We start from the raw sequence: 8,370 nt of genomic DNA, 5'->3' as shown, positions 1-8,370 counted from the left end.
AGCATCCACAGGGCCCACTGGGACCCAGCCCACTCCAGGCCAATCCAGGGCCTGAGAATTCCCCACCAACGGCCTGGAGTCGCCACCCGGGCCTGTGTGGCCCCTGCCTCTGGGTTAGCACCCCCACCCCCACCCTCCCCTGCATGGCTGGGGCTGGCCGCCAGGTGCTGGCTTGAGCTGGGCGGAGAAGGTGCCCCCCCCCCCCCCCGGCCACCACTCTGGCCCGAGTTCCCAGGAGTCGAAGAACGCTGACCACATGGCCACGGTGGGCATGTATCCTAGGTCTTCATGACAAGGACCACACGGAACCTTGGAACACCATTGTCTCACAGTTCAGGAGGCCAGAGTTAGATCAGCGGTCAGCAGGGCCACGCTCCCTTCAAAGGCTCCGGGGAGCCCTTCTCAGCCTCTTCCAGCCTCCAGCAGCGGCTGGCCCATGGCAGTGTAGCTTCTGCCTTCACTGGGTGTTCTTCCTGTGTAGGTTTCTTTTGTAAGGATGCCAGGCCTGGGGCCGGCACTGTGGCACAGTGGGTTAAAGCCCCAGCCTGCAGCACAGGCATCCCATATGGGCACCAGTTCAGGTCCCAGCTGCTGAACTTCTGATCCAGCTCCCTGCTAATGTGCCTTGGAAAGCAGTGGATGGCTCTGCACCCACGTGGGAGACCTGGAAGAAGCTCCTGGCTCCTGGCTTCAGATTGGCCCAGCTCTGACCATTGTGGCCATTTGGGGAGTGAACCAGTGGATGGAAGACCTCTCTCTCTCTCTTTGTCTCTGCCTTTCTCTGTAACTCCATCTTTCAAATAAAAAATAAATCTTAAAAAAAAAAATAAAGAGGACGGCAGTCCCACTGGATCAGGGTCCACCCGACTGTCTCATCTTAACTTGATTACGATGGTGAAGAACTTGTCTACAAATAAGGTCACAGCGATAGGCACTGAGGCTCAGGACTTCAACAAGTGCATTTGAGGATCCTACTCAGCCCCCTAACAGGTGGTGCCTGGGGGACAGAGCAGGTGTCCCAGCAGCCTGCAGCTTGGGCTGCCGCTCTGCACAGTCAGGCACGTGGTGCTGGGGACCTAGCGGTGGCCTGAGGACTTCTGTCATGTTCCACAGGAAACTGTATACCTCGTTGTGCCTTGGGAGCCGTGGGAGAGACCCAGGGTTGTTTCTGGAGGATGGCCTGTGGCCGATCTGAACCCTCTCCTGGGTCATCCCACCACCCTTCCTAGGGCCCCCAGGGATGGCTCCTGCGAAGCCCAGCACCACTGGTCAGGGAGGGAAACTGAGACCCATAGTGGGGAAGGCAGCAGCCCACTGGGGACGACAGCCAGCCCAGGCAACGTCAGCACCCTGACCGGCCTGCCTGTCCCTCGAGCAGGGTTGGGCCCTCACACTGTCACCCCCCCCCCCCAGGGCCATTGAGAGATGTGGGACACTCAGCGGTCACCACACTGGGTAGAGCAGGCCCCTCCCCAGCATCTGACTCCCACCTACCTGCTCTTCCAGCTGCCCAGGCCCCCTGATTCTGCATGTTAGGCCCAGCCTGGGAGCATCGTCCGGGCTCTGCCTGGCTGGGTGTCTCACCTTCCAGGCCTTAGCTTCCTCCTCTAGAAGCCCTCCCTGATGCTGTGCCCTGGAAGAGTCACTGATGCTGTCGGTCCACAAGGCCCACCCTGTGCCTGTTGGTGGAGCAGAGAGGACAGGTGGTCACTCCTCGGCCTTTGGCTATGATCAGGTGAGAGGGGAGGACCTGTGACTGGCCCAGCGGAGGCAGAGGAGGCTGGGAGGAGCAGGGAGAAGGAAGCCCTGGCAGGCACAGAGAGCTCAGAACTGGCGGGAACTGCAGCTCCTCTGTCCCTGCTTGCAGCTGGGGGCACATCAGGCACTGGCAGTGGCTGTTAAACAGATGGACTGACACTCCCACTGGAGTGGGAGGCAGGGGAGATCTGAATGGGCCTTGGGACTCAGTGTTCCACTCTGTAAAATGGGTGTCACATGGCGCTGCCAGAAATTTCTAGGGGAAGGTAAATATCTGACCTGGGGGTCTCCTCTTTGCTCGGGGCTCCGCTGAAGCCTTTTCTTCCCCGGGAAGTCTTCTTCAAACTCCGATTCACCTGACTCACTCTCCAGGGGCCCTGGTGGCCTGGGAGAGAGCTGGGCTCTACCATAAGCCTGGTAGCACTGTTGGGCTCTTGACGTGATGTGTTCCCTTCCAATTGGATAGTAAATGAAGAAATGCAAAATGCTTTCTGTGGCCTGGGCTGCCCGCTGGGCTATGCTCCCCGCTGTGCCTGCACGAGCAGGTGACGATCCAGGTGGCATTGAGCTCCTGTCCTCAAGCAGGGAGGTGATGACTCAGGGGCAGGCAGCAAGGTAGAGGGGTGACGCGTTCACACAGCATCTGCTCTGGGCCAAGCAGGTGAGGAACTGGGCACACAGCTGGGCACAGCTGGGACAAGTCCCGAGGAGGCCGTTCCTGCTGTCTCTCTCCAAGCCACTTGGCTGGCAGGCTTGGATGCTCTTTCTTCTCTCGGTTCCTGTTTTCTCAGGTTGCTACAATGGGCAAGTGTCTGTTCTCTAATCAGAAAACAGTCAGCAAGGCTCTGTGAGCGTCCGTGGCTGCACGCAGTCCCAGGGCTGTGCTGGTCTGCCCCTCGCCAGCAAAGGTGCGGGCCGCCCTCGCGGTGCACAGCCAAGGTCACTGGGCCCTGCGGATTACACCTCATTATCACGATCTGAGGCACTCCCTTCCAAGGCTGGAGGTCCAGGTGGCGTCTCTGTGTAGTCCCTGGCAGCTAAGCCGGGAGGTAAGATGCTGTCCAGGTGGGTCAAGGACGCCCGGGGCCTTAATGCTCGTGAGCCCATTAAGCTTCTTTATGCCTGGCTCAGCCCAACAAGCAGGGCGGGCCTGAGAGTCACCGTCACCATGAGAACCCTGCCCCTCCTTCCCACTGCAGGGGCTCCCGCCCCTACCCCCTACTGGTGTCCCCAGGCCAGTACAGCCCGTACCCCTGTCTGGGGGTCCAGGCGGGTGACACCACCCCTGCTGAAACTCAGGGTCTCCAGGCTCAGGGCTGGGCTCCCGCCTTTGGGGGAGGCGTTCCTGGGCCTGCTGGGGGGTGACGTCCACATACAAGCCCCTGGTGGCCCCTCAGTGCCTGGAAGGCTGGCTGAGGCCCACGCAGGCTGCCTAGAGGGCTCCAGCTACAGATGGGGAGACTGAGGCCAGGGGCATGGGGTTCTGTCCCCAGTGACACTGGTCACCTCAGACCTTCTGCCGGGGTCTGGGCATGGGGCCTGCCTGGGCCCAGCCTGAGGGCCAGGTCTGTTGTCTGGGTTCTCCATGCCTCAGTTTCTCCACTGCAGAACAGGCATGCGAGGACTGCTGTCCCAAGGCCAGGGAGGGATGAAATGGGTCAGGCATGTGACAGGCGGAGCGCCAGCACCCTCAGTGAGGAAAGCGGAGGCCAGGAGGCTGCTCTGGGTCCAGGTCCACCCTGGACCTCAGCCTGCCTGGGCCTGCACCTCCAGCTTTCTTTTTACCCTTTTTTTCTTTTCTATTTGTTGGAAAGGCAGAGTTACAGAGAGAGAGGTTCCACCTGCTGGTTCACTCCCCAAATGGCCACAATGGCCTGGCAGCAGGAGCCAGGAGCTTCTTCCTGGTCTCCTATGTGGGTGCAGGGGCCCAAGCACTTGGCCTATCTTCTGCTGCTTTCCCAGATGCATTAGCAGGGAGCTGGATTGGAAGTGGAGCAGCTGGGACTTGAACCAGTGCCCATTTCCAGCAGCACAGGTGGGTTAACCCACTGTGCCAGAACACCGACCATTCTTTTGAAAAAAAAAAAAAAAAATTTTTTTTTTTTTGATAGGCAGAGTTAGACAGAGAGAGAGACAGAGAAAGGTCTTCCTTTGCCGTTGGTTCACCCTCCAATGGCCGCCGCGGCTGGCACACTACAGCCGGCGCACCGCGCTGATCCGATGGCAGGAGCCAGGTACTTCTCCTGGTCTCCCATGGGGTGCAGGGCCCAAGCACTTGGGCCATCCTCCACTGCACTCCCTGGCCACAGCAGAGAGCTGGCCTGGAAGAGGGGCAACCGGGACAGAATCCGGCGCCCCGACCAGGACTAGAACCCGGAGTGCCGGCGCCGCAGGCGGAGGATTAGCCTAGTGAGCTGTGGCGCTTGCCTGAAAAACTTTTTAATTGACACGTAGTAACTGTACATCCTTAGGGGGTCTGAGGTGCTGTTCTTGTACGCAGAGTGTGTAATGATCATGTATCACTTCTCTGTCCTGAGAATACTGTTGACTGCAGTTCCTCACTGACCAACAGAACCAGGGAACTGAACTGGCTCCTCCCCTCCATCTGTGACATTGCACCCACGGCTCAGCCTCCCCCCTCACCAGCCTCCCCCACTCCTCCAGGCCCTGAACTTCTGTGAGCTCAACCTTCCCAGAGTCCCCCTGAGCGGCGCCATGCCACACGCTTATTTCACTTAACATAGTGACCTGCAGGTTCACCCATGATGTCACAAATGACAGAACTGCATCTTTTTGACGGCTGAGTACTATTCCGTCGTGTATGTGGACCACGATTCCTTTATCCATTCGGCAGTTGTTTCCATTTCCGGGCTATGGTGGGTAGTGCTGCACCATCCATTCCCTTTGGATAAATAGCCAGCAGCGGGATTGCTAAGTCATGGTGGTTCTGTCTTTAATCTTTTGGGGAGCCTTCTTAGGGTTTTCCGCAATGACTGTATGTATTTATGTCCCCAACAACAGTGTGCCAGGGTTCCCTTTTCTCCACATCCTCGCCAGAATTTGTTACCGTTTGTCTTTTGGATGATAGCCAATCTAACTGGAGTCAGCCAAGTATCGCTGTGGATTTGAGGTGCCTTTACCTAATAATGAACGACATTGAACAGTTTTTTTCAGGTATCTGTGGGCCATTTGTTTAGATCTACTGCCCATCTTTTCATTGGATTCTCGGGGGTTTTTTGCTACTGAGTTTTTGTATATTGTGGTTCTTAACCCTTTGTCAGATGCACACGTTGCAACCACTTTTTCTTACTCTTGTCTCTTCACTCTGTTGATTGTTTCCTTTGCTGTGCAGTAGATTCTGTTGTGAAAATTCTTAAAAATTATATTTATTTCACTTATTTGAGAGGCAGAGCTACCTCCACTGGTCCACTCTCCAAATGCCCACAATAGCCCTGGGGTAGGCTGGGCCAAAGCTGGAAGCTGGGAACACAGTCCACGTCTCCCACATGGGGCGCGGGGACCCAATTACTTGAGCCATCAGCTGCCTCACGGGGTGCACAGTAACAGGAAGTTAGAAGCAGAGCTGGGCTTGAACCCAGGCATGAGGATAGGGGACGCAGGTGTCCCCAGCAGTGTCAACCACTGTGCCAGGTGCCCGCCCCTCCTGTGTCGCTTTTTAGTTTGGTGAAATTCTATTTGTCTCTTTTTGCTTTGGGGTCTGATCAAATAAATAATTAAATAAATGTGTATGTGTGTGTGTGTGTATCCCAGACCAAGGTCCTGAAACATTTCTCCTATGTTTTCTTCTAGTAGTTTCATAATGCAGGTTTTTGATTCATTTTGAGTTCATTTTTGTACAAGAGATAGAGTTGTTAGCCTAAATCTTTTGAATTGTATGTGGAGATCCAATTTTTCCCATTACCACTTATTGAAGAGACTTTCCTTCCTCCAATGTATGTTCTTTCTGCCTTTGCTGAAAATCAGTGGCTGTAAATATACCGGTTTATTTCTGGGTTCTCTAGTCTCTGGCTCAGGTGTCTGTTTTAATCGGTACCATGCAGTGTGGTTACTACAGTTGTATAGTATGTTCTGAAATTAGATATTCTCATGCCTCCAACTTTATTCCTTTTTTTTTTTCCAGATTGCTTTGGCTATTTGGGATCTTTCGTGATTCCATATGAATTTTAGGATTGCTTTTTTTCTATTTCTGCAAAGAATGTCATTGGGTTTTTGATAGGGATTGTGCTGAATCTGTAGACAGGTATGGGTGGTGTGGGCATTTTAACAAAACCGCTTCTCCAGTCTGTGAATGGGTTTGTGTCCTCTCCAGTTTCCTGCATCAATGTTTATAGATTTTAGGGTAGAGATCTTTTGCCTCTTTAATTAAATTTATTTTTATTTTTTCTAGCCATTATAAATGGAATTAATCCTTGATCTTTTTTACAGATAGTTCATTTTTGGTACCTAGAGACACTACTGATTTTTGTACATTGATTTTTTTTTGTCCTACAGCTTTACTAAATTTGTTTATTAGTTGTAACAGTTTCCTGGTGGTGTCTTTTTTTTTTTTTTTTTTTTTTTTTTTACAGGCAGAGTGGACAGTGAGAGAGAGAGAGAGAGAGAGAGAGAGAAAGGTCTTCCTTTTGCCGTTGGTTCACCCTCTAATGGCCGCCACGGCTGGCGCGCTGCGGCCGGCACACCGCACTAATCCGAAGGCAGGAGCCAGGTACTTATCCTGGTCTCCCATGGGGTGCAGGGCCCAAGCACCTGGGCCATCCTCCACTGCACTCCCTGGCCACAACAGAGAGCTGGCGTGGAAGAGGGGCAACCGGGAAAGAATCCAGTGCCCCGACTGGGACTAGAACCCGGTGTGCCGGCGCCGCTAGGTGATTAGCCTATTGAGCCGCAGCGCCGGCCCTGGTGGTGTCTTTAGGGTTTCCTGTAGAGAATCATGTCTTCTGGGGTTGGTGCTGTGGCGTAGTAGGTTAAGCCTCTGCCTGCAGCCCTGGCATCCCATATGGATGTCAGTTTGAGTCCCAGCTGCTCCACTTCCAATCCAGCCTGGGAAAGCAGTGGAAGATGGCCCAAGTGCTTGGGCTCCTGCACCCATGTGGGAGACCTGGAAGAAGCTCCTGGCTCCTGGCTTTGGCCTGGCTCAGCCCTGGCTGTGGTTGCCATTTGGGGAGTGAACCAGCAGATGGAAGATCTCTCTCCCTCTCTTTCTATAACTCTTTCACTTTTTTAAAAAAGATTTATTTATTTATTTGAAAGCCAGAGTTACAGAGAAGCAGAGGCTCCCCGGATGACTTGAATGGCCAGAGCTGCACCGATCTGAGCCAGGAGCCAGGAGCTTCTTCTGGGTCTCCCACATGGGTGCAGGGCCCCAAGGACTTGGGCCATCTTCTACTGCTTTCCCAGGCTGGATTGGAAGTGGAGCAGCTGGGACTCGAACCGGCGCCCATATGGGATGCCAGCACTGCAGGCGGTGGCTTTAACCGCTATACCACAGCGCCAGCCCCAATAAATCTTGGAAAAAAAAAAAAAGAATGGCAACAAACCTTCTTTAAGGAAGGGCTTGGCATGGGTGTCTGTTCATGGGGCGGCTCAGCTGGAGCAGAGGGACCATTCCCAGGTCGGCTCATCACGGGACTGGGAAGTTGGTGCTGGCCATGGACTCCTCGCTTCCCTGCATGCTGGTGGCTTCCAGGAGCTGCCATCCCACAGGCTGGGGGGTGGAACTGCCAGTTTCTCAAGGCCTCAGCCTGGAGACTTCCCCAAGCACAGAGTTCAGATTGCAGGCAAGCGAACAAAGAGTGCACCTTTCAGTGGGATGAGTGGCAGCGCATTTGAGGGCCCCTGCAGAGGCCAACACCTGTGCCGGGGGGTTCCCACCTCTTCTTAGGAGCACCCGGAGCCTGCTCCAAATTAGAACTCAAGGTCAGGGCCGGCGCCGTGGCTCACTAAGCTAATCCTCCGCCTGCGGCGCCGGCACTCCGGGTTCTAGTCCTGGTCGGGGCGCCGGATTCTGTCCTGGTTGCCCCTCTTCCAGTCCAGTGCTCTGCTGTGGCCCAGGAGTGCAATGGAGGATGGCCCAAGTCCTTGGGCCCTGGCTTCAGATGGGTGCAGCGCGCTGGCCACAACGCACCAACTGTAGCGGCCACTTGGGGGGTGAACCAATGGGAAAAGGAAGACCTTTCTCTCTGTCTCTCTCACTGTCTAACTCTGCCTGTCAAAAAATAAATAATGAAAAAAAAAAAGAACTCAAGGTCAGGTTGAGACCCCAGTGGGACCTGTTTTTTTTTTTTTTTAATTTTTTATAAAACACATGCAGATGGATACAAATACAGGGAGCGTCCACAGGGCACAGGGTGGATGGTGTTATTGCTGGGTGGGTGCAGGTGCAGGTAACGCGTGGGTTCTTGATGCTTATGTACATTTCCCAAACTGCCTAGGGGAATGTACACCTGATTTTTCTGGGCCCTGAGCTGCATCAACAGGCTGAAAGGGCAACTGTGTGGAGCCGGTACCAGAGACAGGCTCATCCCAGGAGCAGCCCGTCTCACGCATGTCTGGAATCCTAGTGACAGTGCACGTGGTGGCTTCTTCCCTCAG

Source organism: Oryctolagus cuniculus, chromosome 1 (assembly GCF_051225735.1).
Source record: "Oryctolagus cuniculus isolate XC-2025 breed Fujian yellow rabbit chromosome 1, ASM5122573v1, whole genome shotgun sequence".
In the NCBI taxonomy this organism is placed as follows: Eukaryota; Metazoa; Chordata; class Mammalia; order Lagomorpha; family Leporidae; genus Oryctolagus; species Oryctolagus cuniculus.
Note: the sequence above shows the minus strand (reverse complement) of the source record.